At 43.4% G+C, this 25356-nt stretch overlaps 11 non-coding genes across 11 annotated transcripts; 5 read left to right on the forward strand and 6 right to left on the reverse strand.

Annotated features, from left to right (window-relative positions):
- Nucleotides 1-11921: 11921 nt before the first annotated feature.
- trnav-uac (transfer RNA valine (anticodon UAC)) lies at nt 11922-11994 on the reverse strand. The gene has a single exon. It is a non-coding gene; the product is annotated as a tRNA-Val (tRNA).
- A 248-nt stretch (nt 11995-12242) lies between these two features.
- Nucleotides 12243-12335, forward strand: trnar-ucu (transfer RNA arginine (anticodon UCU)). The gene is made up of 2 exons: nt 12243-12279; nt 12300-12335. It is a non-coding gene; the product is annotated as a tRNA-Arg (tRNA).
- A 1303-nt stretch (nt 12336-13638) lies between these two features.
- trnav-uac (transfer RNA valine (anticodon UAC)) lies at nt 13639-13711 on the reverse strand. Its single transcript has one exon. It is a non-coding gene; the product is annotated as a tRNA-Val (tRNA).
- Nucleotides 13712-13959: 248 nt separating this feature from the next.
- trnar-ucu (transfer RNA arginine (anticodon UCU)) lies at nt 13960-14052 on the forward strand. Its single transcript has 2 exons — nt 13960-13996; nt 14017-14052. It is a non-coding gene; the product is annotated as a tRNA-Arg (tRNA).
- Nucleotides 14053-15354: 1302 nt separating this feature from the next.
- trnav-uac (transfer RNA valine (anticodon UAC)) lies at nt 15355-15427 on the reverse strand. Its single transcript has one exon. It is a non-coding gene; the product is annotated as a tRNA-Val (tRNA).
- A 248-nt stretch (nt 15428-15675) lies between these two features.
- trnar-ucu (transfer RNA arginine (anticodon UCU)) lies at nt 15676-15768 on the forward strand. The gene is made up of 2 exons: nt 15676-15712; nt 15733-15768. It is a non-coding gene; the product is annotated as a tRNA-Arg (tRNA).
- Nucleotides 15769-17070: 1302 nt separating this feature from the next.
- On the reverse strand, nt 17071-17143 carry trnav-uac (transfer RNA valine (anticodon UAC)). The gene has a single exon. It is a non-coding gene; the product is annotated as a tRNA-Val (tRNA).
- Nucleotides 17144-17391: 248 nt separating this feature from the next.
- On the forward strand, nt 17392-17484 carry trnar-ucu (transfer RNA arginine (anticodon UCU)). The gene is made up of 2 exons: nt 17392-17428; nt 17449-17484. It is a non-coding gene; the product is annotated as a tRNA-Arg (tRNA).
- Nucleotides 17485-23348: 5864 nt separating this feature from the next.
- Nucleotides 23349-23421, reverse strand: trnav-uac (transfer RNA valine (anticodon UAC)). The gene has a single exon. It is a non-coding gene; the product is annotated as a tRNA-Val (tRNA).
- A 248-nt stretch (nt 23422-23669) lies between these two features.
- trnar-ucu (transfer RNA arginine (anticodon UCU)) lies at nt 23670-23762 on the forward strand. Its single transcript has 2 exons — nt 23670-23706; nt 23727-23762. It is a non-coding gene; the product is annotated as a tRNA-Arg (tRNA).
- Nucleotides 23763-25064: 1302 nt separating this feature from the next.
- Nucleotides 25065-25137, reverse strand: trnav-uac (transfer RNA valine (anticodon UAC)). Its single transcript has one exon. It is a non-coding gene; the product is annotated as a tRNA-Val (tRNA).
- Nucleotides 25138-25356: the final 219 nt, after the last annotated feature.

Below are 25356 nucleotides of genomic sequence, written 5' to 3' on the forward strand. Positions count from 1 at the left end.
TCATGGTCTTCTCTTTTTTCCCTCCTTTCTCTGTCTTGATCTGATCTCATATGTCTGGAATGTTGGTTGACACTTAACCATTTACCCAGAACTTAAATAACTAAGGTAAACCAGAAGATTATTTTGACCGGTATGTCTCACACTGAGCACAACTAAGTAAACATCTCTTGGTTTGAAGCTCTGGAAAATAGAAGTGGAAGTGGAGCAACACTAGGTTACAGTAGGTATTACCCACTGTGTCTAGACTCCTAGAGACACCTCCATTTTCACTACCTTAGCCTGTAACAATATTCAATGTGTTTTGCAAATCCCTGACCTGATCTAGAGGCAAATATTCAGCAGAAGTGTCAAATTAGAATGCTTTGGAAATCAACATTTATAAAGGTCATAAAGACATTATACAACTATGGTTTAAAGGATCCTTTTCATATCTTTGGTGAGCTGTGATAGCAAAGTTCCTAAAAAGCAGTCTGAGCTGATTGAGCAATGTGGTGTCCCAAAGTTTATGCACAAGTTAGTGTAATGGACAGTTCTTTCCGGACCCTATGTGGACAACACAATCCGAAGAAGTGGGGAAACACTGGGGAAACGTCATGCAGGAATACGGGGCTGAAGACAGGGGGGCGTGTCCAAGGTGCGCTGGTGCACGGGGGAGGTGTGGCCGAGGCGAACAATCCAAAAGAGTAGCCCTTAGAGAGAATCCAAAACGCAAGGGTAAGTCCAAAACCAGGAGATCCATCAAAACGCGGAATTAAAACCAGAGGCCGGGTCGGAACCGGCGGACAGGGAACAGGAACGGGAACCGAGATTAAAACCTTAACGGGACCAGGCGCTTCCAGGTCCCGGACTCGCACGATACGGAAATCAGATGCAGAGCCCGGATGAGCGTCAGCGCCTGGCTTTTAAGGTGGGCTGGGAATAGGAATCAGGTGCACAGAATAAAGTCTTAAGTGAAAGGGCTGGAGCACCCTTAAGGAGGGAGGACTATAATCGTGACAGTTAGATAACTCCTACTTTAAGACTAAAACAGATATTGGCTAAAGAGTTCTGACCATGACCTGTCTCACAATGATAATGTTCAGTATCACAAATGTAATATTTCATTTAAATGTAAAATTCCAACCTTTACAATTATTCATATTTGTTAGTTGAAACTTCTTGCGTGAAAAAGAGAATACAACGTTAGTTTTGTGTTCTTCAAAGTCTAAAAGTCAGACTCTTGGAACATGTGAGTCAAATAACCAGTAATTAATCCATTGAGGCACAAGAAACGTGATAGCAGATCAGTGAGAACTCTGAGCCTGAATTTGGTTCTTAGTCACAAACTAAGGCTGTTGTGGTGTACAAGCTAACAGCACCGTGTTTCTTCCAAATTCCACTCCTGTTAAAAGTAATCCGTTGCAAATAGTGAATTGAGTTCCTGCCTTGATACCATTTAACCTTTCAAAAGTAAAACCATAGTCACTGCAGGAAGTTGTGGTTTTCGGCACTAAGTGCTGTTAAGGTGTAAATCATTATACTACCATCTGAACTATATGGAAACAGTTGATTATTATCTGACATAACACACAGAAGCTGAAAATAAACAGTGAAAGCTGTTTAATGTCAAAGTGAATGATTACTGCTTAGAGCACCTCTTTAGCATATGATAGCATCCAGCCCTGCAGTATTTTACTGCAACTAAGACTGAGCATTGTTGATTACTTCACTAGCATGTGGCAGGGCATTAAACTGACTGTTAATGAATTAAAATCTTTTAGATTTCCATTCCTTCAGTATTTTAATCATCAACACAGTATCGAAAGATGCAAATACATTTAAAATTCAGAGCTATTAAATAGCTGTAGCACCATCTATGCAGGACTGAACTAATAATCCATGCAATGGACTAATAACTGGTAAGTTGTGGGTTCAGATCACAGGAGGAGCATTACTGTTGTACCCTTTAGCAACACAGTTGCTTACAGTACAGTTGCAGACTGTGCATATGAAGTCACTTTTGATAAAAGCTTGAGCCAAATTAATAATCAATGACCATTGAGTTCTTTGGCTTTTTGACTCAGACCCTCAGCTTACAAAGGAGTTACCAGAGCTCTTCATCTGTGCACTAGGTGGGTTTGTGTCCCTTTGGTAAATGGTGACAGGAAATGGGTTAACTGCTGGGACCAAAAGAACAAGGTTGTATCAGTAAATGGAGTTTATAATGAAAGTTCGGGAGGGATTATAACCATTTCCATTCCTTCAGTATTTTAATCATCAACACAGTATCGAAAGATGCAAATACATTTAAAATTCAGAGCTATTAAATAGCTGTAGCACCAATTCAGTCTCAGCTGCCAGTCATTCACAATCACTCGTGACATCATCTCAGCTAAAATACTAGAAATACTGTACACGATCCCCTTCTCTCATTGAGATACATCTTTCTGCAACTCTGTTTTTCCCTACCTTAATTAATACTGCTGTTTATTTTCACTTTGCAATGGATATTCCAGCTTGCTGTTCCAATGAATATTTTTGGATCTCAATCATAATCCACGTTTTCCCTGTACCTGCAGGTGCTTCATCTGCTGTTTTGCCATCTCAGTCATTCGTTTTTTAACCTCATCCAGCCTTATCCCCCAGTCACTTTCAAAGATTCCATACCTTTCCAAAGACCGGAATTTGCCATTGTCATCCAGTCACCATAAAAAAATCCAGCCTCACAGCCCTTCTTTTATTTCTCAAACTCAGGCTGCTCTGGACGAACACAAACGTACTGTGACGTTTGCAGATCATGTATTAAAGTGGATGAGACCTTTCCTGCCTTTGTTAACTGGATTTAGCAAAACCCTCATCATACTCTCCTTTAAACCAAAATCTGTTCACGATATACAACTAGGAGAGTTGCAGCTTTTTACCTATCAAAGGTGTCCAACAAACAAATCCTGGGGTTCCAGTAAACGTATGCATCACCTGATGATGTCATCTAATCAGGTACAAAGAGTCGACCTGCTGACCGACTGAGCCTCTCCTCACATTCATCGGGCCACGCAGAAAAGTTCAAAAAGAGCCCCTGCTGCTCCTGATGCCATCACTTCAGCCCCAGCTCTGACTGGTATCCTACCTTCCACGTGACTGCATCCCATTGTATTTTCCCACCTTGCTGACAGTTACATTTTGCACGTAAGGAACTTCTGTCTCTGCTGGGCCACCTAAACTATGCCATGCAGGCTATACCTTTTAGTTCACATCTTCTCAAACTTGCATCATTAGTGTGATCCTTACCCCACTCCTACTTTGCAATTTGAGGTAAAACTTGGTGGTGGTGCTTAGTTTAAAAAATGGAATGAGTTGTTTTTTATGATGAATCTTCTTTCCGAAAAGTTTTTTACAGCTGCAGCTCTCTCCTTCTTATCATTGCTCCTCTTTATTCAGTTTCCAGTTTTCATAGATGCTTCTTTTGGGGCCACAATTGGAAACAATGAATGCTTATTAATTCATATAATGTTGCCATTTATACTTTACAAAGAAACATCTTCTAAACTTATCATGAAACTCCTCAGTCATCCCAAAGGCTTTCTCTTAAGAATAATTTCTAATTGGTGCAGCTCACATCCCTGTATGTAATTTCAATAATATTTCTGATTTCTCTTTCATGTTTTCAAAGTTTAGGATATTATCCCTGGATTCTAACAAGATCCCCATCCAGGTCCTCCTTATTCAGATCTTGTATTCCCCTGTATCACCTCCAGCTGATGTAAAATACTACTCTATCTATATTTGCACCTCACACCCTCAGTTCCTACTGGACTTCCTTAAAATGTTTTCCATCCTTCCACCTCTTCTCAAATGTAAAATTAATGTAAAATAAGATCTGGGTATGACCAATTTAAGCCTTTTCTACATCAGCCCTTAAGGACCTCTACTCCATTATCTTCAGCCTCTCATCTTTCAAGGAGCATCTCCCACTGATCCTCTTTTTGCTAATAGAAAAGTTCTGTAATGTAACGTAACTGTTTTTCCTATAATCTAAATGAAGCTCTTGCAAAGTCTGGATTTGCTGTTGAGAAATTCTGTTAGTTTCTTTCGAATTGAAGCTGCCTCCTCAGCAGCTCATCAACACATTCCAGGTTTACGTCCGATCGCTCACATCAATAAAAACCTGTATGCTCTTGTTTATTTATTTCTTTGGTACTTTTTTTGTCTTTTTCTTTACTCAGTATGTACAGCATCTTTGAGTTTGGAAAGTCGCTTTATAGATAAAAGTTAATATTATTAAAACCAAAGTTCCTAGAAAAGTAAGACAGCAGAAGGATATATCACATGATTTAAACCTATTACGGTAGTACTGATTGGTTGGAAACACTAAGACAAAACATTGGAATAATGTTTAATGGACATATGAGACCAAGATAGACCTCTACCAAAGTGATGGAGAAGTTAGGGTGTGGAGAAAAAAGAAATTGCAAATCTTCCAAAAACACTGGCTCACCTGAGAGGCAAAGAGGAGATAATATCATACATGGCTCTCTTGAGCTAAAAAACATTATATTATATATTATCAGAAAAAATGTTAGAATGTCTTAGACTGGCCAAGTCGATCTCCAGATTAAAATCCAATTGAGCAGCATTTTACAGCAGAAGAAAAAATTAAAGGAAGAAGATGCCAAGAACAGGCAAGACGTCAAAGTTTCTGCAGTGACTTTTAATTTCTGAAATGCATTAAAAGTGAACGGTTTCTAAATGTTATGGTTACTGTGTTGAACACCAACTATGATTTTGTTGTAAGATGGTCACATGTTTACTACAGTAAATTTTATTTACTGAGAACGAAAAGAGAGTCACATACACCAACCATTTGCATTTACAATACCTACCGAACATATTGGGATAGCAATTTGTATTTGTGATTATGTGTATTGCTTCGGCTTTGCTTCTCCGTTTTCGTTCCTTTCGCTTTGTGTGTGTGTGTTTTCGTATAGCTTCAGCTTTGTTGGTTTGTATTTGTCTCTTTGTACTTTTGTTTGTATTTTCCTTTATTTCGCCATTACCTTGTCCAAACGTGTTATATCAACCTCTGTGCTCCTTTGTACCCTATACCTTGTGTCTTCTTTTGTTTTCACTTATTTATATTCATAGTCACTTGTGTATTTGTGTGAACTTTTGTGTTAAGGGTTAGTTTAGGTTGTTTGGTACATTGTACACATGTAGTTGATCTTTGTATTAGTAACACTAATTTAGGGAGGGTGAGTGCCTTTTGTCTTGTATGGTTTTGAGTAGTTACTGAAGGTTTAGCTAGGGTGTTAGAAGACACAGAAGACCGAGTGCTTCGGGTTTTGTTTTGTAGTTAGGTCAGCTTCCCCTCATTTTATTAGCCAGCTCCATTTTGTTTGTTATTTTCTTTTCTTTGCACCATGCTAGTTCCCTTTCCCTGTGTGTTATTGTGTCCTATTACATACCACTCACGTATTCACTTTAAAATAAATCCTTTTTGCACCAAACTTGTTGTCACGCTTGCTAAGTCCCTCACCAGAAATCCACCTGCATCCAAATCCATCCTAAATGTTACACCCCTTTACCCCTAGACACTTGGGGTCATAACAGTCTTGCTTTCTGTTTTTTATTGCCTCATTTAATATAAGCATTTGTAAGATTTTAGGATTTACTGTATTGTCTTTTGGTTCATAGTAACCAAATAAATTACTCTATAGCAGATTGCATTTTCTCATACGAAAAATAAGTTTATACTCTTATAAAGTAAAGTACTCTACTCTCTGTGTGTACCTGATTCTGTAAATAAAAATATATGAATGGAATGAAATTATTCCCAAAAGTTTAGTCATAGTTAAATGCATCAACTGAGGCTTTCCTCCAATGACACACAAAAAATTGACTGAAATCGAAACCAGGAGATGTAGATAAAGGAAAAAGATAAATGAAGAATGCTCAAATTGGGGTGAGGGATATGTACCACAGGGATATGTACAAAGACCTCTGCTAATTCCTAATGTATGCCAAAGATATGGATTTTGATATGGATATGGATAGTTATTAAACTAGTCAACTTTTCAGATGACACCTGATTAAGAGGATTTGCATAGACCACAGAAGCGGCAAATGAAAATATTTTTTTTTGATAAAATTCAAGACTGGTCAAACACCTGACAGATTATTGTTAGTATAGACAAATGCACTTAGTTCTGTAGGTAGTGTAATGGAAAGTTACTGAAAAAGGTGTTTTATCCTAAAAATGTTGTTTACGGACAGAGCTGTGCTGCAGAAGCAGCTGGATACTTAGAACAAAGTGTGAAAGCACCCAACACGTCAAGGGCACGGGATGTTTTAATAATGTTTATCTCTGCTGCTTGAAGAAGGGAGTATGAGAAACTATTTGAATAGCTTCTCTTTTTTGCTTAAAGCAGAAACCTATAAGGAATGGAAAATTACTGCTTTGCCTGTCCTTGAAGTGTTGCATCAGCTTAAAAAATATATAAAACAAGGGCTCTCCCTGCTTGCTTTTGAATCAGCTTTCACTTCTCTGCACAGACGGGTTATGCCTTTTTCCCATATTGCAATATGAATAAAGACCTTACTGAGTGAATGAGAATACCTCTCCTGGCTCTTCGATAAAATTCCACGACAGTAGAAAACACAAACTTTAAGAACAAATGGGGAAGCTTAGAGCAAGAAGAGGATCTAAGTGTGTGTTTGAGTGTTTATGTTAACACATTATTTTGATCTCTCAGACAACGTGGGGAAGCTTACCACAAATCACCAGGTTCAAAGTTGCAGAGAAGCATAAAACCTTTAAACACTAGTTCTCTGTCATGTCTTTGAATGTCCTGAGACTTCCAGTGCTTAACAAACTGTTACAACAATCCTTAACAACAACTATAGCTATACAACTATACTTAATAAACTGTTACAACTATCAAGGCTCTTCAGCTCTCCTACATTTAGACAAACCTCTTCAGATCCAGAAGAGCATTGTCTGTTCTTCTCAGATACTAAGAAACTGGTTTGACACATTCACTTCCTGCTGCATGGGCTACTGTCACCACATATTGTGTATATTATCAGAGTAAACTGACTTTACTGAACTTCTCATGCCTACTTAGACTGGGGTAAACATTTTTTCCACAGTCCACTTTTCATCCAAGCTCAGCGTTTGCCTTTGTTGTCACTTATGATTTCAACCAATATTACAGTGCATTGCTATAGTACTGTCAATATTTGTAATCAGATAATTCATTATTAGGTATTTGCAATTTGTACATATTGCCCTGCACATTACAATGCACTAACGTAGTGAGGCAGTGTACAGTGTGATCAGTATTTCATTGATACCTCCTTCCAGGCATCCTACCTGATTATCCTGGAGAAGCTGGGACAATGCTCTGTGCCTCCTGATCATTAACAGTTATTTGGTTTGAAAGATGCCTGTCTCCCCTTTACTCCTTACCTGTTGTGATCACCTTGAGACCCTGGCCACTTATTCAAACCCTAGAGTTCTGGTTTGAGAGGGGATATATAAGCTTTGGCCACTGAAGAGTAGATTTCAGAGGTTGGAGCAAGGAGACATGGGGGCTCTTTTCTTTTTCTATCCTGTATTTTTGTAGCGCTTATCCACGGAGTACAAAAGAACAAGTTGTGTAGGACTCTGGAGACTGAAAAGGATGTTCCAGACAACCGAAGGACTGTGCTGCCTTTCTTCCTCAGGGAGACAGAAGGAAGCATACCTAGATAACAAGACTAAACAGATTTGGAAATGGTGAAACATGTTGGATTTTCTTTTATAGGACATGATATAGAACAGAACAGATAGGACTTTGTAGCATATAAGAATTTCTCCTTGAAACTTTTTTGTTAAACTCAGGTCAAAGACCAAGAGAGGTGGGTATGTACTACAAAAGGTAAAGACTTTGCCGAGCCAAGGCTCAGAAGTCTGTAAATTGTGTGCTATGGTTCTGGAGATACCAGAAGGTACCAGAGTCCTAGCCTGTGGATGCTATGGCAGTGAGGACACTGTAGAACCTGGACACTGACAGAGCTTGGTGTGCATCTGTCACACCAGCACAGATATTGTAAAACTGACACAAAATTGAAGGGTATCCTGGCACTGATACTACCCATGAGGGACTTAGTAGCAGTGGAACTCCTATTCCCATAAGGCATCTGTCAATACCATGATGACCTAAGTCCATGTAACAGGCCAGGGCTGAGACAGTGACAAAACAGTCTGTGAGTGGAACTGGTACAGGGGACTGGTCAAGGGTTGTGTAGCTTGGGCGGACTGGTCTCTGGGCTTTGGGAACTGCAAATAATAGGGGTTAGAGACCCTCAGCTGAGCTGTTATTTAGATGGAATGTGTCAAAAACAATAACAAGGCAGGTAAAAAAGTCCAAAAGGCTCTCATTTAGTGTATTACTATGGAAGAGAGGCCCGGAGGGGGCCATATACAGCACTACTCTCAGAGGAGAGTACATGAAAAGAAGAATTAGCTCCAATGGTAGAGCAGAAAATTTGCCCAGTGGTCTGAAAGGTGTGTGGTGACATTGGGGATCCACTTGCAGCAAAGACCCTTAAGCGTGTGCTGCCCAACTTGGACTCACAATACATACACATGTCCCTTGTGTTTCTTGTGTTTTTTTTTTGTTGTCTGTAGAGAGCGATAATCTCTCTTAAACTTTTGTCATAGGAAATTGGAAAATCTGGAACTTGTTAGGAGCAAATACAACCTTCCAATACTAACTGTGTTTGAAAGCATAATTTCTGGTGATGAGAAAATTTGTTCAAGATGTTTTAAAAGCCTTGAAGAGTTATATAGAGTACTGTAAACGCCAGAAGCCATATCACCCTGCATCTCACAAATGGCAACCCAAATGGCAGTCAGTATTTGAATGGGGGACTTCCTGGAAAAAGCTAGTTGCTGTTGGAATAGGTTTTAGTGTGGCTAGCGGGGGGGTGCTCACCCTGCGATCTGTGTGGGTCCTAATGGCCCAGTATAGTGAGCGGGATACTATACTGTAAAATGGCGCTGTTCTTTAGACTAGTTGTAAAGTCAAGGTCCTGCCTCTCAGTGGTCATTAAAAATCCTGGGGCTTTTCTTGAAAAGAATAGGGGTGGAACTCCTGCGTCCCATTGGCCTTTACCAATCATGGCCCACTAAGAATCCCCATCTATGAATTGGCTTCATCACTCTGTTCTCCTCCCCACTGATAGCTGATGTGTGGGGAGCGTTCTGGTGCTCTATGGCTGCGGTCACATCATCCAGGTGGATGCTGCACATTGGTGGAGGGGCATCCCCAATACCTGTAAAGCACTTTGAGTGGAGTGTCCAGAAAAGCGCTATATACGTATAAGGAATTATTATTATTACATGTGTAATCTAACAAATGCAAAATTTGCATGCTTTCACGAGTGTAAAAGATTTCTTTCTTTCAGGCTTTTTTCTGTTTTCATAAGATTTCTGCACAGTGTCATTAAAATGCTTCTTTGCATTGCAATGTGCTTTGGCATTGGTTGGATTCCAACCCATTAACTTGAAGGAACTAAAGCATCAAAACTAGCAAACTTGACCACTGGGCCACACTAACCCTGCGGTACACTCATGAAAGTGCCTTCTTATCTTTTTATTCAAGAACTAATCAGCATCTGATTGTGATGTAATGTGATTGGACAGTGGAGATGAAAAAGGAATTAAAATGTTAAGACGAGCAACAAACATGCTCACACCAGGGATTGAACAGGCTCTTCTGCGTCAAAAGCAGACATTAAAACTGCTTACAGAATTCTAAAGTAACTGGTGACGTCACAGAATTGTAAGGTTAAAAGGTCAGGTGAAAAACAAGGAAGGGCATTGCTCTGCAGTGCAATGAATAGCTCATTAGATTTCTGAAAATTGATATAAAAAGGCATCTAAAGATTGTGGGTTCAAATCCCCCAAGGGTTACTTTCTGCACTAACTTGCAGTGTCTTTGCTCTTCTTAAAGAGCTTGTATTTCAAGTAGAAGTGTTACCTCTCTGCTGTTACTTGCCTTTTTCCTTATGGTGTGCACTTGATGCGTCTTCTAAGGTGCTCAACAAATGGATTTGGTCGACGCATTCAGTCCTTCAGGAGCAAGTGGATTGTTTCGCTATCTTATTTTAAGCATTGGCTTCTTAGTCTAAGCTGGAGTTGTTTGGTGTATCTGAATTGAGTACATGTCTGATTAAGTCAAGTTGGTGTCTTGCCTGTGAATTAGTATGGGTCAGCGGAGTAAAAGAACCTGAGCATTATAAGAAAAAGTTACCTCACCTGTATTGAGGGTGGTATAGTCAGACTGCATTTATTTTATTTAAAGACATAATAGAGAAAGGTCGGGAGGCAAACTGAAATCAAATAAAAACTGTTTTACTGACTGCTTAGTTTTGTGGAGTGTTCTTTTTTTCTTCTCTGCCCCATCACCTACTACCATGCACTACTTTGGCGTTTGAGCGGATCAGTCCTGGTGATTAGATAGCTTGTTCGCGTCATCTAACCAGCAGTTTAGAAAATGCCCAGAAGAGTCTGAAAGACCTAAGAAACGCAAAGCCTCCCTGGTGTAGAAGCCCTCCTTTTAGAAGATTCTACGTGCCTCTCTTGTTCCTGATATCTTGCTATGATGTTGCTTTAAAACACATCCTATGCTATGCAATGCGCTCTGGAACCGGAGGAATTCGAACCCACCCCCCTGAAACCTAAAAATCCACTCGGCTGCGCAAACCCAAGACCCCAGCCCTAAAAGTGCCTTCTTCTCTTTTTTTCCGCAATCACTAATGAGCGCCTAAGTGAAATGTAAGGGCATTAGGCAGTGGGCCTTAAAATACAGTTTCCCGTCAATACAGATGACATCAAACCTCATACCGCACTGAGTAAAGGTTTAGACAGCTCTGTGGCTTGAATTTGAGATTGTCACAGAATGCAAACTATAGAAGGAGGAACAGGCTGTGATTAATTAAGTTGCGTTAGTACCCATGATTGTGAAATGTATGCCTCCACCCCAAGATTTTACACTTCAAGTTTTCTGATGCAGACAAAAAAAATCAGCAGGGCACAATTAGAAACAGGTCAAGAACAAACTGACCATCCTGATAGGAAGCAATTTACACACCTTAGGTACTGAGGCACAGAGGTGCTAGTGGCTGCTGAGCCAGAATGAACCACACCTTGGGCAGAGGGGGAGTTGTCAGGAAACAAAGAATTGATAGGGCTCTTCAATGTGTAGCTGCTCTTCTTTGTAGCGTCAAAGACTTTCTAACGCCCTCTCTTTGTTACCGAAAAGGACTGCTGACCCTGCAGAGACTTTGATTAGCTCTAGGCAAGGACCATAGAAACTGGCCTGGCGAACCGCTATTGAAATGAGGGGAATGTGTGGTGCAGCCTGCAGGAGGACTCCCCACATAGCCCAAAGAGAGATTTGGGAAATTGGATGTGTGGCATCCCTCTTCTATGTGCAGCTGCTCTTCTTTGTAGCGTCAAAGACTTTCTAACGCCCTCTCTTTGTTACCTAAAAGGACTGCTGACCCGTGGGAATCCATTGTGGCCCTTGGAAGTATCTTTTGGGGCTGCAGATGCTGGTTTTGTGTGTCTTGGGGTAATAGTGAATGTTGATGTACTTAGAACATAAAAGGGGAACTCGTGTGATATTGTTTTGTTCTAGTCAGTGAGTGCATTGGTGATTCTGGGAGATGAACAGGAACTGTGGAAAAGTTGAGGGAGACCAGCATCCCCTTTGTGTTTGCTAGGAAGCGCAGTCGTACACGAGGCAGGAGTAGACCACGTCCGAGCGATCACCTTGCTCTGACACCATTAAGGCTGCAAGTATTTCACGGTAGAGACATCTTTACTATTTTACTCATCACGTTAAAGGAAGGACGCGATGGCTTTCGTGGGACGGGGTTAGGAGGAGCAAAGATCTTGGTTCCACTGGGGAACGAACCCAGGACCTTCTGCGTGTAAAGCAGACGTGATAAGCACTACACTATGGAACCTCAGGACAGAGTCTGCCTCCAGAAGGAATAGGATCCGCACGGGAACCCCTCTTGTGACAGTGTACAATACGATCGGTATTCCAGCTGATCCTCCTCCCTATCACCGTCTGTTGCTTCTGATTTTCCTGCTTCAGATCTGGTCACTGTCCTCCGTGCCGTGGATACAGGAATGTGTAGAATTCCGAAGTAACTGGTGATGTCACAGAACGGTAGGGTTAAAGGTTCGGGTGAAAGGTCAGGTGCACAGTGGCTCTGTGGCGCAACGGATAGCGCATTGGACTTCTAGACGTGGAGTATGTGAAGGCATTCAAAGGTTGTGGGTTCGAGTCCCACCAGAGTCGACTCTTGCACTAATTTATATTGTGCTTGTTCTTTCTGAAAGAGCTCGCATTTCAAGTAGAAGTGTCATCCCTCTGCTGCGGAACGTGTTTCTCCTTATGGTGTGTACTGGATGCGTCTGAGAGTCTTCTAAGGTGCTCAGAAGATGGCTTTGGTCGAAGCACAACCGCCAAGCCCTAAAAGCGCCCCCTTCTCTTTTGTTCCGCGAGCACTGCCGATCGCCTCATGCAGACGACGAACAGGGCACAATCAGCAACAGGTTAAGAACACACTGGCCGTCCTGACAGGAAGCAATTAACACAGCTTAGGTACTGAGGCACAGAGGTGTGAGTGGCTGCTGAGCCAGTTTGAACCACACCTTGGGCAGAGAGGGAGGGGGCAGGAAACAAAGAAGTGATAGGGCCCATAACACCTGAGGTCTGCATACTCCCAATTCTCAAACGACCCAAGCCTCCTCCTGATAAGCAGCGGAAAACCCCCTGGGTGGGGGGGGGGAGTGGCTAACGGAAGGGCTAAGAAGATCGAAGCCTGAATAGAGGGGCACTCTCTCTTTCCGCAAAGCCCTCGACCCAGGACAGGCAGCGCAAGGGAAACCGCTGGCTGCGAAACCACACAGGAGAGGAACCATGGGTCCAGGAACTGCAGATCACGCGAGCCATTGGCAGTGGAATGGAGGTACTGTGCAGAGACTTTGATTAGCTCTAGGCAAGGACCATAGAAACTGGCCCGGTGAACCGCTATTGAAATGAGGGGAATGTGTGGTGCAGCCTGCAGGAGGACTCCCCACATAGCCCAAAGAGAGATTTGGGAAATTGGATGTGTGGCATCCCTCTTCTATGTGCAGCTGCTCTTCTTTGTAGCGTCAAAAACTTTCTAAAGCCCTCTCTTTGTTACCTAAAAGGACTGCTGACCCGTGGGAATCCATTGTGGCCCTTGGAAGTATCTTTTGGGGCTGCAGATGCTGGTTTTGTGTGTCTTGGGGTAATAGTGAATGTTGATGTACTTAGAACATAAAAGGGGAACTCGTGTGATATTGTTTTGTTCTAGTCAGTGAGTGCATTGGTGATTCTGGGAGATGAACAGGAACTGTGGAAAAGTTGAGAGAGACCAGCATCCCCTTTGTGTTTGCTAGGAAGCGCAGTCGTACACGAGGCAGGAGTAGACCACGTCCGAGCGATCACCTTGCTCTGACACCATTAAGGCTGCAAGTATTTCACGGTAGAGACATCTTTACTATTTTACTCATCACGTTAAAGGAAGGACGCGATGGCTTTCGTGGGACGGGGTTAGGAGGAGCAAAGATCTTGGTTCCACTGGGGATCGAACCCAGGACCTTCTGCGTGTAAAGCAGACGTGATAAGCACTACACTATGGAACCTCAGGACAGAGTCTGCCTCCAGAAGGAATAGGATCCGCACGGGAACCCCTCTTGTGACAGTGTACAATACGATCGGTATTCCAGCTGATCCTCCTCCCTATCACCGTCTGTTGCTTCTGATTTTCCTGCTTCAGATCTGGTCACTGTCCTCCGTGCCGTGGATACAGGAATGTGTAGAATTCCGAAGTAACTGGTGATGTCACAGAACGGTAGGGTTAAAGGTTCGGGTGAAAGGTCAGGTGCACAGTGGCTCTGTGGCGCAACGGATAGCGCATTGGACTTCTAGACGTGGAGTATGTGAAGGCATTCAAAGGTTGTGGGTTCGAGTCCCACCAGAGTCGACTCTTGCACTAATTTATATTGTGCTTGTTCTTTCTGAAAGAGCTCGCATTTCAAGTAGAAGTGTCATCCCTCTGCTGGGGAACGTGTTTCTCCTTATGGTGTGTAATGGATGCGTCTGAGAGTCTTCTAAGGTGCTCAGAGGATGGCTTTGGTCGAAGCACAACCGCCAAGCCCTAAAAGCGCCCCCTTCTCTTTTGTTCCGCGAGCACTGCCGATCGCCTCATGCAGACGACGAACAGGGCACAATCAGCAACAGGTTAAGAACACACTGGCCGTCCTGACAGGAAGCAATTAACACAGCTTAGGTACTGAGGCACAGAGGTGTGAGTGGCTGCTGAGCCAGTTTGAACCACACCTTGGGCAGACAGGGAGGGGGCAGGAGACAAAGAAGTGATAGGGCCCATAACACCTGAGGTCTGCATACTCCCAGTTCTCAAATGACCCAAGCCTCCTCCTGATAAGCAGCGGAAAACCCCCTGGGTGGGGGGGGGAGTGGCTAACGGAAGGGCTAAGAAGATCGAAGCCTGAATAGAGGGGCACTCTCTCTTTCCGCAAAGCCCTCGACCCAGGACAGGCAGCGCAAGGGAAACCGCAGGCTGCGAGACCACACAGGAGAGGAACCATGGGTCCAGGAACTGCAGATCACGCGAGCCATTGGCAGTGGAATGGAGGTACTGTGCAGAGACTTTGATTAGCTCTAGGCAAGGACCATAGAAACTGGCCCGGCGAACCGCTATTGAAATGAGGGGAATGTGTGGTGCAGCCTGCAGGAGGACTCCCCACATAGCCCAAAGAGAGATTTGGGAAATTGGATGTGTGGCATCCCTCTTCTATGTGCAGCTGCTCTTCTTTGTAGCGTCAAAGACTTTCTAACGCCCTCTCTTTGTTACCTAAAAGGACTGCTGACCCGTGGGAATCCATTGTGGCCCTTGGAAGTATCTTTTGGGGCTGCAGATGCTGGTTTTGTGTGTCTTGGGGTAATAGTGAATGTTGATGTACTTAGAACATAAAAGGGGAACTCGTGTGATATTGTTTTGTTCTAGTCAGTGAGTGCATTGGTGATTCTGGGAGATGAACAGGAACTGTGGAAAAGTTGAGGGAGACCAGCATCCCCTTTGTGTTTGCTAGGAAGCGCAGTCGTACACGAGGCAGGAGTAGACCACGTCCGAGCGATCACCTTGCTCTGACACCATTAAGGCTGCAAGTATTTCACGGTAGAGACATCTTTACTATTTTACTCATCACGTTAAAGGAAGGACGCGATGGCTTTCGTGGGACGGGGTTAGGAGGAGCAAAGATCTTGGTTCCACTGGGGATCGAACCCAGGACCTTCTGCGTGTAAAGCAGACGTGATAAGCACTACACTATGGAACCTCAGGACAGAGTCTGCCTCCAGAAGGAATAGGATCCGCACGGGAACCCCTCTTGTGACAGTGTACAATACGATCGGTATTCCAGCTGATCCTCCTCCCTATCACCGTCTGTTGCTTCTGATTTTCCTGCTTCAGATCTGGTCACTGTCCTCCGTGCCGTGATTACAGGAATGTGTAGAATTCCGAAGTAACTGGTGATGTCACAGAACGGTAGCGTTAAAGGTTCGGGTGAAAGGTCAGGTGCACAGTGGCTCTGTGGCGCAACGGATAGCGCATTGGACTTCTAGACGTGGAGTATGTGAAGGCATTCAAAGGTTGTGGGTTCGAGTCCCACCAGAGTCGACTCTTGCACTAATTTATATTGTGCTTGTTCTTTCTGAAAGAGCTCGCATTTCAAGTAGAAGTGTCATCCCTCTGCTGGGGAACGTGTTTCTCCTTATGGTGTGTACTGGATGCGTCTGAGAGTCTTCTAAGGTGCTCAGAGGATGGCTTTGGTCGAAGCACAACCGCCAAGCCCTAAAAGCGCCCCCTTCTCTTTTGTTCCGCGAGCACTGCCGATCGCCTCATGCAGACGACGAACAGGGCACAATCAGCAACAGGTTAAGAACACACTGGCCGTCCTGACAGGAAGCAATTAACACAGCTTAGGTACTGAGGCACAGAGGTGTGAGTGGCTGCTGAGCCAGTTTGAACCACACCTTGGGCAGACAGGGAGGGGGCAGGAGACAAAGAAGTGATAGGGCCCATAACACCTGAGGTCTGCATACTCCCAGTTCTCAAACGACCCAAGCCTCCTCCTGATAAGCAGCGGAAAACCCCCTGGGTGGGGGGGGGAGTGGCTAACGGAAGGGCTAAGAAGATCGAAGCCTGAATAGAGGGGCACTCTCTCTTTCCGCAAAGCCCTCGACCCAGGACAGGCAGCGCAAGGGAAACCGCAGGCTGCGAGACCACACAGGAGAGGAACCATGGGTCCAGGAACTGCAGATCACGCGAGCCATTGGCAGTGGAATGGAGGTACTGTGCAGAGACTTTGATTAGCTCTAGGCAAGGACCATAGAAACTGGCCCGGCGAACCGCTATTGAAATGAGGGGAATGTGTGGTGCAGCCTGCAGGAGGACTCCCCACATAGCCCAAAGAGAGATTTGGGAAATTGGATGTGTGGCATCCCTCTTCTATGTGCAGCTGCTCTTCTTTGTAGCGTCAAAGACTTTCTAACGCCCTCTCTTTGTTACCTAAAAGGACTGCTGACCCGTGGGAATCCATTGTGGCCCTTGGAAGTATCTTTTGGGGCTGCAGATGCTGGTTTTGTGTGTCTTGGGGTAATAGTGAATGTTGATGTACTTAGAACATAAAAGGGGAACTCGTGTGATATTGTTTTGTTCTAGTCAGTGAGTGCATTGGTGATTCTGGGAGATGAACAGGAACTGTGGAAAAGTTGAGGGAGACCAGCATCCCCTTTGTGTTTGCTAGGAAGCGCAGTCGTACACGAGGCAGGAGTAGACCACGTTCGAGCGATCACCTTGCTCTGACACCATTAAGGCTGCAAGTATTTCACGGTAGAGACATCTTTACTATTTTACTCATCACGTTAAAGGAAGGACGCGATGGCTTTCGTGGGACGGGGTTAGGAGGAGCAAAGATCTTGGTTCCACTGGGGATCGAACCCAGGACCTTCTGCGTGTAAAGCAGACGTGATAAGCACTACACTATGGAACCTCAGGACAGAGTCTGCCTCCAGAAGGAATAGGATCCGCACGGGAACCCCTCTTGTGACACTGTACAATACGATCGGTATTCCAGCTGATCCTCCTCCCTATCACCGTCTGTTGCTTCTGATTTTCCTGCTTCAGATCTGGTCACTGTCCTCCGTGCCGTGGATACAGGAATGTGTAGAATTCCGAAGTAACTGGTGATGTCACAGAACAGTAGGGTTAAAGGTTCGGGTGAAAGGTCAGGTGCACAGTGGCTCTGTGGCGCAACGGATAGCGCATTGGACTTCTAGATGTGGAGTATGTGAAGGCATTCAAAGGTTGTGGGTTTGAGTCCCACCAGAGTCGACTCTTGCAATAATTTATATTGTGCTTGTTCTTTCTGAAAGAGCTCGCATTTCAAGTAGAAGTGTCATCCCTCTGCTGCGGAACGTGTTTCTCCTTATGTTGTGTACTGGATGCGTCTGAGAGTCTTCTAAGGTGCTCAGAAGATGGCTTTGGTCGAAGCACAACCGCCAAGCCCTAAAAGCGCCCCCTTCTCTTTTGTTCCGCGAGCACTGCCGATCGCCTCATGCAGACGACGAACAGGGCACAATCAGCAACAGGTTAAGAACACACTGGCCATCCTGACAGGAAGCAATTAACACAGCTTAGGTACTGAGGCACAGAGGTGTGAGTGGCTGCTGAGCCAGTTTGAACCACACCTTGGGCAGAGAGGGAGGGGGCAGGAAACAAAGAAGTGATAGGGCCCATAACACCTGAGGTCTGCATACTCCCAGTTCTCAAACGACCCAAGCCTCCTCCTGATAAGCAGCGGAAAACCCCCTGGGTGGGGGGGGGAGTGGCTAATGGAAGGGCTAAGAAGATCGAAGCCTGAATAGAGGGGCACTCTCTCTTTCCGCAAAGCCCTCAACCCAGGACACGCAGCGCGAGGGAAACCGCATGCTGCGAGACCACACAGGAGAGGAACCATGGGTCCAGGAACTGCAGATCACGCGAGCCATTGGCAGTGGAATGGAGGTACTGTGCAGAGACTTTGATTAGCTCTAGGCAAGGACCATAGAAACTGGCCCGGCGAACCGCTATTGAAATGAGGGGAATGTGTGGTGCAGCCTGCAGGAGGACTCCCCACATAGCCCAAAGAGAGATTTGGGAAATTGGATGTGTGGCATCCCTCTTCTATGTGCAGCTGCTCTTCTTTGTAGCGTCAAAGACTTTCTAACGCCCTCTCTTTGTTACCTAAAAGGACTGCTGACCCGTGGGAATCCATTGTGGCCCTTGGAAGTAACTTTTGGGGCTGCAGATGCTGGTTTTGTGTGTCTTGGGGTAATAGTGAATGTTGATGTACAGATGCAGCCATTCAAAATGGGTGAGGTATTTCACGGCATACCGCGACACGCCCACCGGGGTATCACGCGGTATCACGTGTGTCACGTGACTAGCTATCCGGCGTCACCTTGTAAAACCGCCAGGGGGAGCTTAACCTCTCATGTACAGCATTCGAGCCTTTAATTTTGAACTGTGTATTACAGCATGGTAATCATCAGTCATTCAAATGTTGGTATATTTTATGAAAGCAAGATTGCTCAGTTGGACAAAAGTACACAACCTACCTTTATCAGAAATATTTATGCATCAAAGCCTTTACTGAAGATATTACTAATAGTATTAATAATGGTTGACTTTGGACAAGCTGTATACTCAAAGTATAATTTCTTTAGCACATTTGTACAAGCACTTGGAATCTGTCCAAGCCATACTTTGTCAGGCATTTTGTTTTACTTCAACGGGCACAAAAGCTTCCTTGCTTTTAACAGGGCGTTTCATAATTTCTAACTACGAAAATGATTTAAAATGCGACACCTATCATGAAAAGAAAAAAATACACACCAGTATTCCATTTCTCCCTAAACATTGTAAGCTTCGAAGTCTTTAACTAACGTGATACCGGAGTCAACAAGCATACTTTTAGAATTTGATTTAAAGGGAATATAATATGGAATCGCGTATCTCAAGAATTTAATAATGGTATGATTATATCCGTGTACTGCGGGAGGGCTGTTTCGCCTGCCTGCTTATGCGAGCTGTCTTGTAGTCTACTGGTCTAGGTGCGTGACTACCAACTGGCAGGTTGTGTGTTTGAATCCAGCTGGTGCTGGACCTTTCAGTTTTATTTATTTATTTTTTAATCGCGTAACATAAACATATTACCGTATGCAAACTGTACTGTATACAATATGTATATGTATATTTAATGTCTTAACTGTGCCCGTTTAAGTATTGAATATTCATATCTAATTTTACCACTGAAGGGAAATCTTAACATAAACATACAGTATATGGCTGGTCTCGGTACTTTAAAGAAAAAAATACACACCAGTATTCCATTTCTCCCTAAACATTGTAAGCTTCGAATGAAACCACTAAATAAAGACATAAATATAGAAATCTTAAGATTTGTTTTATTTAATGTTGGTAGCAGGATGAACTGTCAGAGTGTATATTTTGTCGCAAAGTTGCTACAAGATGTTAACAGTGAAAAAGGTATTTAGAAATGAGTTATTTCAAGATGAAAAAGAAAACATACACGAAACATGGTTTCATTACGACCAGAATCGGTCTTGAGATATTTTTAACTTGATTTACAGTATTTGAGAGGTATGTCTTAACACCGATACTACAGTGCTTAAGTACTGCTCACGTATATGTTTCTAGGTTTATATTATGCATTTCATACGGTCAAATTACTTTTGAGCAACTAATAAGAAGCGCTAAACGGTATGCGTTTTAGTTTCGTTTTGTGCTGGAACCCGTGGATTGATTAGAGATATCAAGTACATACAAGTCATTTTTTAAATGTTGTAGTTCGTCTTGAAAAAATGTTACGAGTACATCATCTATCAACAATTACACAGGTTCTGTTTTCATATTGCGGATTTTGGTTAGGTACAGTATTATCAAATCCAGTGGCGCTGTGTGTTACTTTACTGAGTCCCAATCTGTGATTGAAACCTGTAAAACCGGTTTAATTCGTCACAGCCAGCACTCTTCAGGTGTGAGGGTCTTCTGCTCAGAATGAAACGCTAAAATGTTTGTGTATATTCTAATGGTAGTGGGGGCAGGGTGTGTGGGAACAGGTTTGTTCTTCACACCTGAAACATTTTCTCTGAAAGGATTTTCTTCGGAGTTTAACCGATCTTGTTACAGCATGTTACAGTTTACTATTATTAACCATATTAATTTTAAGTGCTTAATGTAAAATCTTGTAAAAATATATATTTTCATTGTTCAAATATACATTAAGTCTGACTATCATATAATAAGTTAAATACAAAACTAAAGAAAAAATAGGGTTAAATTAATTCAAAATATTTTGCTAACAATGTTAACTGTTTATGAATAATAAAATGTATTAACTAAGGAGTAGGATGGCACAGTTGTTAGTATGTTTTTTGTTTTGTTTCTTTTTCATAAATACAACAGTAGTACCTGATGTCTCAGTGGCTTTCAAAATTAAATTATGCATGCAAACCTGTGAACTAGAAAGATAACTAAGATTTTAATACTAATTAAATGACCGCGGGCACTTCCCACCCCCCCTACATTCTCAGAGTAGAACAGACTAACCTTCTAATGAAAGACGGTCCACCCCCTACGGACAGGAAAAGTGCCCACAGGCACTTAAACTTAATATGGTCAGTAACGGTAAACAGTAACATGGTAAGAAGGAGCACGTACAAACGTTTTCGAAATAACCACATGTAAGACTCTGATCCTAAAAATGTTTAGGGAGAAAGTGGAATACTGGTGTGTATTTTTTCTTTAAACTACCAATACCAGCCATATACAGTCTGTAACGTAGGGATTTCTATATGTCTTTATTTAGTGTTTACATTAGCGACAAAGGCTAAACTTTTAGCTTCAGTAACGTGTACATATCTCCCCTTTTTATAAAACGACTTGGTTGAAAACTGTTCCAGAGCCACTGTTGTTTCATCAGTGAAAAGTACATCATGAAATGCCTCTCCCTGTTCAATCCACTGGAAAAAAGAAAAGGAGCATAAAGCTTCTGATGGTCATAAACGATATTCATTTAGGAGCAGCATCAGAGGTATGTTTTTAACTGCACTGCATTGGAGAGAATACCATAGTGTGTTTTTTTTTTTTACTCCCTGGCGGAAACTGGCTTCCAGAAGAATCAGTATGGCTCAGAGATTAAATAAAACTTCACAGACATTAACGAAGAGCATAACGCGTGTACTGTATACACTGCAAGTACAACCCAACTCTCTGCAGGAGTGCTGGCTGTGACGAATTGAACCGGTTTCACGGGTATTTTCAAAGTAGGAGGCGAGATTTCCAGCGAAAGACACCCCCCCCCCCTCAAAAACCCAGTAAATACAGTACTTACTAGTTAAAGGCTAGGCTCCCGACTACGGCGAAAGGAACCCTTCTTTCATTAGAAGACAATGAACATATTTTAGCCCTGAATGAATTAATAGCAAACATAGTTTACATAAAAGACATTTTTCCAAGAAAGTTTAGCCTTTGTCACTAATGAAACCACTAAATAAAGACATAAATAGAAAAATCTTAAGATTTTTAAAATACATGACTTTGCTAAAATTTATTTGAAAATAAAAACAATTACAACCGCCAGGGGAGAGAGAGAACAGGGGAGGGATGTTGGTTTTGCATAAGGGGCGGGGCTATGGAAAGTAGGTATGTTTGGGAATGTGTAGTTACATGTTCTGGCTGTTTGTGAATTATCGTTGTTGAGTATGGAGTGTTGAGGTATTGATTTTGTGTAATGCTTTATGTTGAAAATTGAGGTGGATTTTGTTTATGATAAACAGGATAAACTGGGATGGGAGGAAGGTTTGGTTTTGCATAAGGGGCGGGATTATGATAATTGGAGGACTTGCGAGTGTAAAATGGTTTGATTATTTGATTTTGTATTGTGGTTGTTATCTATGTTTTTGGTTGGTATTATGTTTATATGGTTGTTTTTGTTGGTTGGTTGTTATTATGGTTATTAATAATACGATCTATAGTTGAAATCTGAGCCTAAATAAAAAGAAAAAGCAAGTGATTAGGTTTATGAGCAATCTAATTACTTATTCGTTTAAAAAGCTATATAAAATAAAGTTTATTATTAATTTGCTGGACAGAGCGGTGAACATTATTATGCATAAGACAAAGATAACGATCCTGATCAGTTTAGAAATCTGTGTACGCTGTAAGGTTTTTACTTCTTAAACTTTTAAAATACACGTTTTGAATAGAAAGAAATCCTCTTACTGGTATAGCAAACCAGCACGTCTTTTTTCTCCAATCAGAGGGGTGTCAGATGGTGTCAGCCAATCACCATTCTGCGTTGGGTAGCAACGGGTGACTGTTCTCAGGCGGAAGATGTAAACAGCTTAATGTTCGTGTTAAATATTTTTTTTTAATTAAAATTCATTCTATACAGCAATCGCATATTTGGGTACCGTTTCATAAAACTTTCATGCTTAAAATGTTTAGGGAGAAATGGAAGACTGGTGTGTATTTTTTCTTTAAACTACCAAGACCAGCCATACACAGTACAGTTTACATACAGTAATGTTTTAAATTAATATCGTTTATGACCTTCAGATGCGTTATGCTCCTCTTCTTTTTATGCTCAGCTACTAAAATTTGGTAAAATCCATATAAATATTCAAAACTAAGCGGATTAAAATGTGCACAGTTAAGACATTAAATGATTAAATCTTTGCACTACCAACCAATGCACCACGAGTGCCCCGTCGGTCATTTTGGCCAGCCAATCACTTGCCCTGCGGTACCCTCCGGTGCCCCGCGGTGGCTTGTGGGTAGGTTACCGTACCGCGGGTTTTTACCGCACATTTTGAATGGCTGCATCTGTACTTAGAACATAAAAGGGGAACTCGTGTGATATTGTTTTGTTCTAGTCAGTGAGTGCATTGGTGATTCTGGGAGATGAACAGGAACTGTGGAAAAGTTGAGGGAGACCAGCATCCCCTTTGTGTTTGCTAGGAAGCGCAGTCGTACACGAGGCAGGAGTAGACCACGTCCGAGCGATCACCTTGCTCTGACACCATTAAGGCTGCAAGTATTTCACGGTAGAGACATCTTTACTATTTTACTCATCACGTTAAAGGAAGGACGCAATGGCTTTTGTGGGACGGGGTTAGGAGGAACAAAGATCTTGGTTCCACTGGGGATTGAACCCAGGACCTTCTGCGTGTAAAGCAGACGTGATAACCACTACACTATGGAACCTCAAGACAGAGTCTGCCTCAAGAAGGAATAGGATCCGCACGGGAACCCCTCTTGTGACACTGTACAATACGATCGGTATTCCAGCTGATCCTCCTCCCTATCACCGTCTGTTGCTTCTGATTTTCCTGCTTCAGATCTGGTCACTGTCCTCCGTGCCGTGGATACAGGAATGTGTAGAATTCCGAAGTAACTGGTGATGTCACAGAACGGTAGGGTTAAAGGTTCGGGTGAAAGGTCAGGTGCACAGTGGCTCTGTGGCGCAATGGATAGCGCATTGGACTTCTAGACGTGGAGTATGTGAAGGCATTCAAAGGTTGTGGGTTCGAGTCCCACCAGAGTTGACTCTTGCACTAATTTTTACTGTGCTTGTTCTTTCTGAAAGAGCTCGCATTTCAAGTAGAAGTGTCATCCCTCTGCTGTGGAACGTGTTTCTCCTTATGGTGTGTACTGGATGCGTCTGAGAGTCTTCTAAGGTGCTCAGAAGATGGCTTTGGTCGAAGCACAACCGCCAAGCCCTAAAAGCGCCCCCTTCTCTTTTGTTCCGTGAGCACTGCCGATCGCCTCATGCAGACGACGAACAGGGCACAATCAGCAACAGGTTAAGAACACACTGGCCGTCCTGACAGGAAGCAATTAACACACCTTAGGTACTGAGGCACAGAGGTGTGAGTGGCTGCTGAGCCAGTTTGAACCACACCTTGGGCAGAGAGGGAGGGGGCAGGAAACAAAGAAGTGATAGGGCCCATAACACCTGAGGTCTGCATACTCCCAGTTCTCAAACGACCCAAGCCTCCTCCTGATAAGCAGCGGAAAACCCCCTGGGTGGGGGGGGGAGTGGCTAACGGAAGGGCTAAGAAGATCGAAGCCTGAATAGAGGGGCACTCTCTCTTTCCGCAAAGCCCTCGACCCAGGACAGGCAGCGCAAGGGAAACCGCAGGCTGCGAGACCACACAGGAGAGGAACCATGGGTCCAGGAACTGCAGATCACGCGAGCCATTGGCAGTGGAATGGAGGTACTGTGCAGAGACTTTGATTAGCTCTAGGCAAGGACCATAGAAACTGGCCCGGCGAACCGCTATTGAAATGAGGGGAATGTGTGGTGCAGCCTGCAGGAGGACTCCCCACATAGCCCAAAGAGAGATTTGGGAAATTGGATGTGTGGCATCCCTCTTCTATGTGCAGCTGCTCTTCTTTGTAGCGTCAAAGACTTTCTAACGCCCTCTCTTTGTTACCTAAAAGGACTGCTGACCCGTGGGAATCCATTGTGGCCCTTGGAAGTATCTTTTGGGGCTGCAGATGCTGGTTTTGTGTGTCTTGGGGTAATAGTGAATGTTGATGTACTTAGAACATAAAAGGGGAACTCGTGTGATATTGTTTTGTTCTAGTCAGTGAGTGCATTGGTGATTCTGGGAGATGAACAGGAACTGTGGAAAAGTTGAGGGAGACCAGCATCCCCTTTGTGTTTGCTAGGAAGCGCAGTCGTACACGAGGCAGGAGTAGACCACGTCCGAGCGATCACCTTGCTCTGACACCATTAAGGCTGCAAGTATTTCACGGTAGAGACATCTTTACTATTTTACTCATCACGTTAAAGGAAGGACGCGATGGCTTTTGTGGGACGGGGTTAGGAGGAGCAAAGATCTTGGTTTCACTGGGGATTGAACCCAGGACCTTCTGCATGTAAAACGGACGTGATAACCACTACACTATGGAACCTCAGGACAGAGTCTGCCTCCAGAAGGAATAGGATCCGCACGGGATCCCCTCTTGTGACAGTGTACAATACGATCGGTATTCCAGCTGATCCTCCTCCCTATCACCGTCTGTTGCTTCTGATTTTCCTGCTTCAGATCTGGTCACTGTCCTCCGTGCCGTGGATACAGGAATGTGTAGAATTCCGAAGTAACTGGTGATGTCACAGAACGGTAGGGTTAA

This window comes from Lepisosteus platostomus, chromosome 2 (genome assembly GCF_059453375.1).
Source record: "Lepisosteus platostomus isolate fLepPlt1 chromosome 2, fLepPlt1.hap1, whole genome shotgun sequence".
Taxonomy (NCBI): domain Eukaryota; kingdom Metazoa; phylum Chordata; class Actinopteri; order Semionotiformes; family Lepisosteidae; genus Lepisosteus; species Lepisosteus platostomus.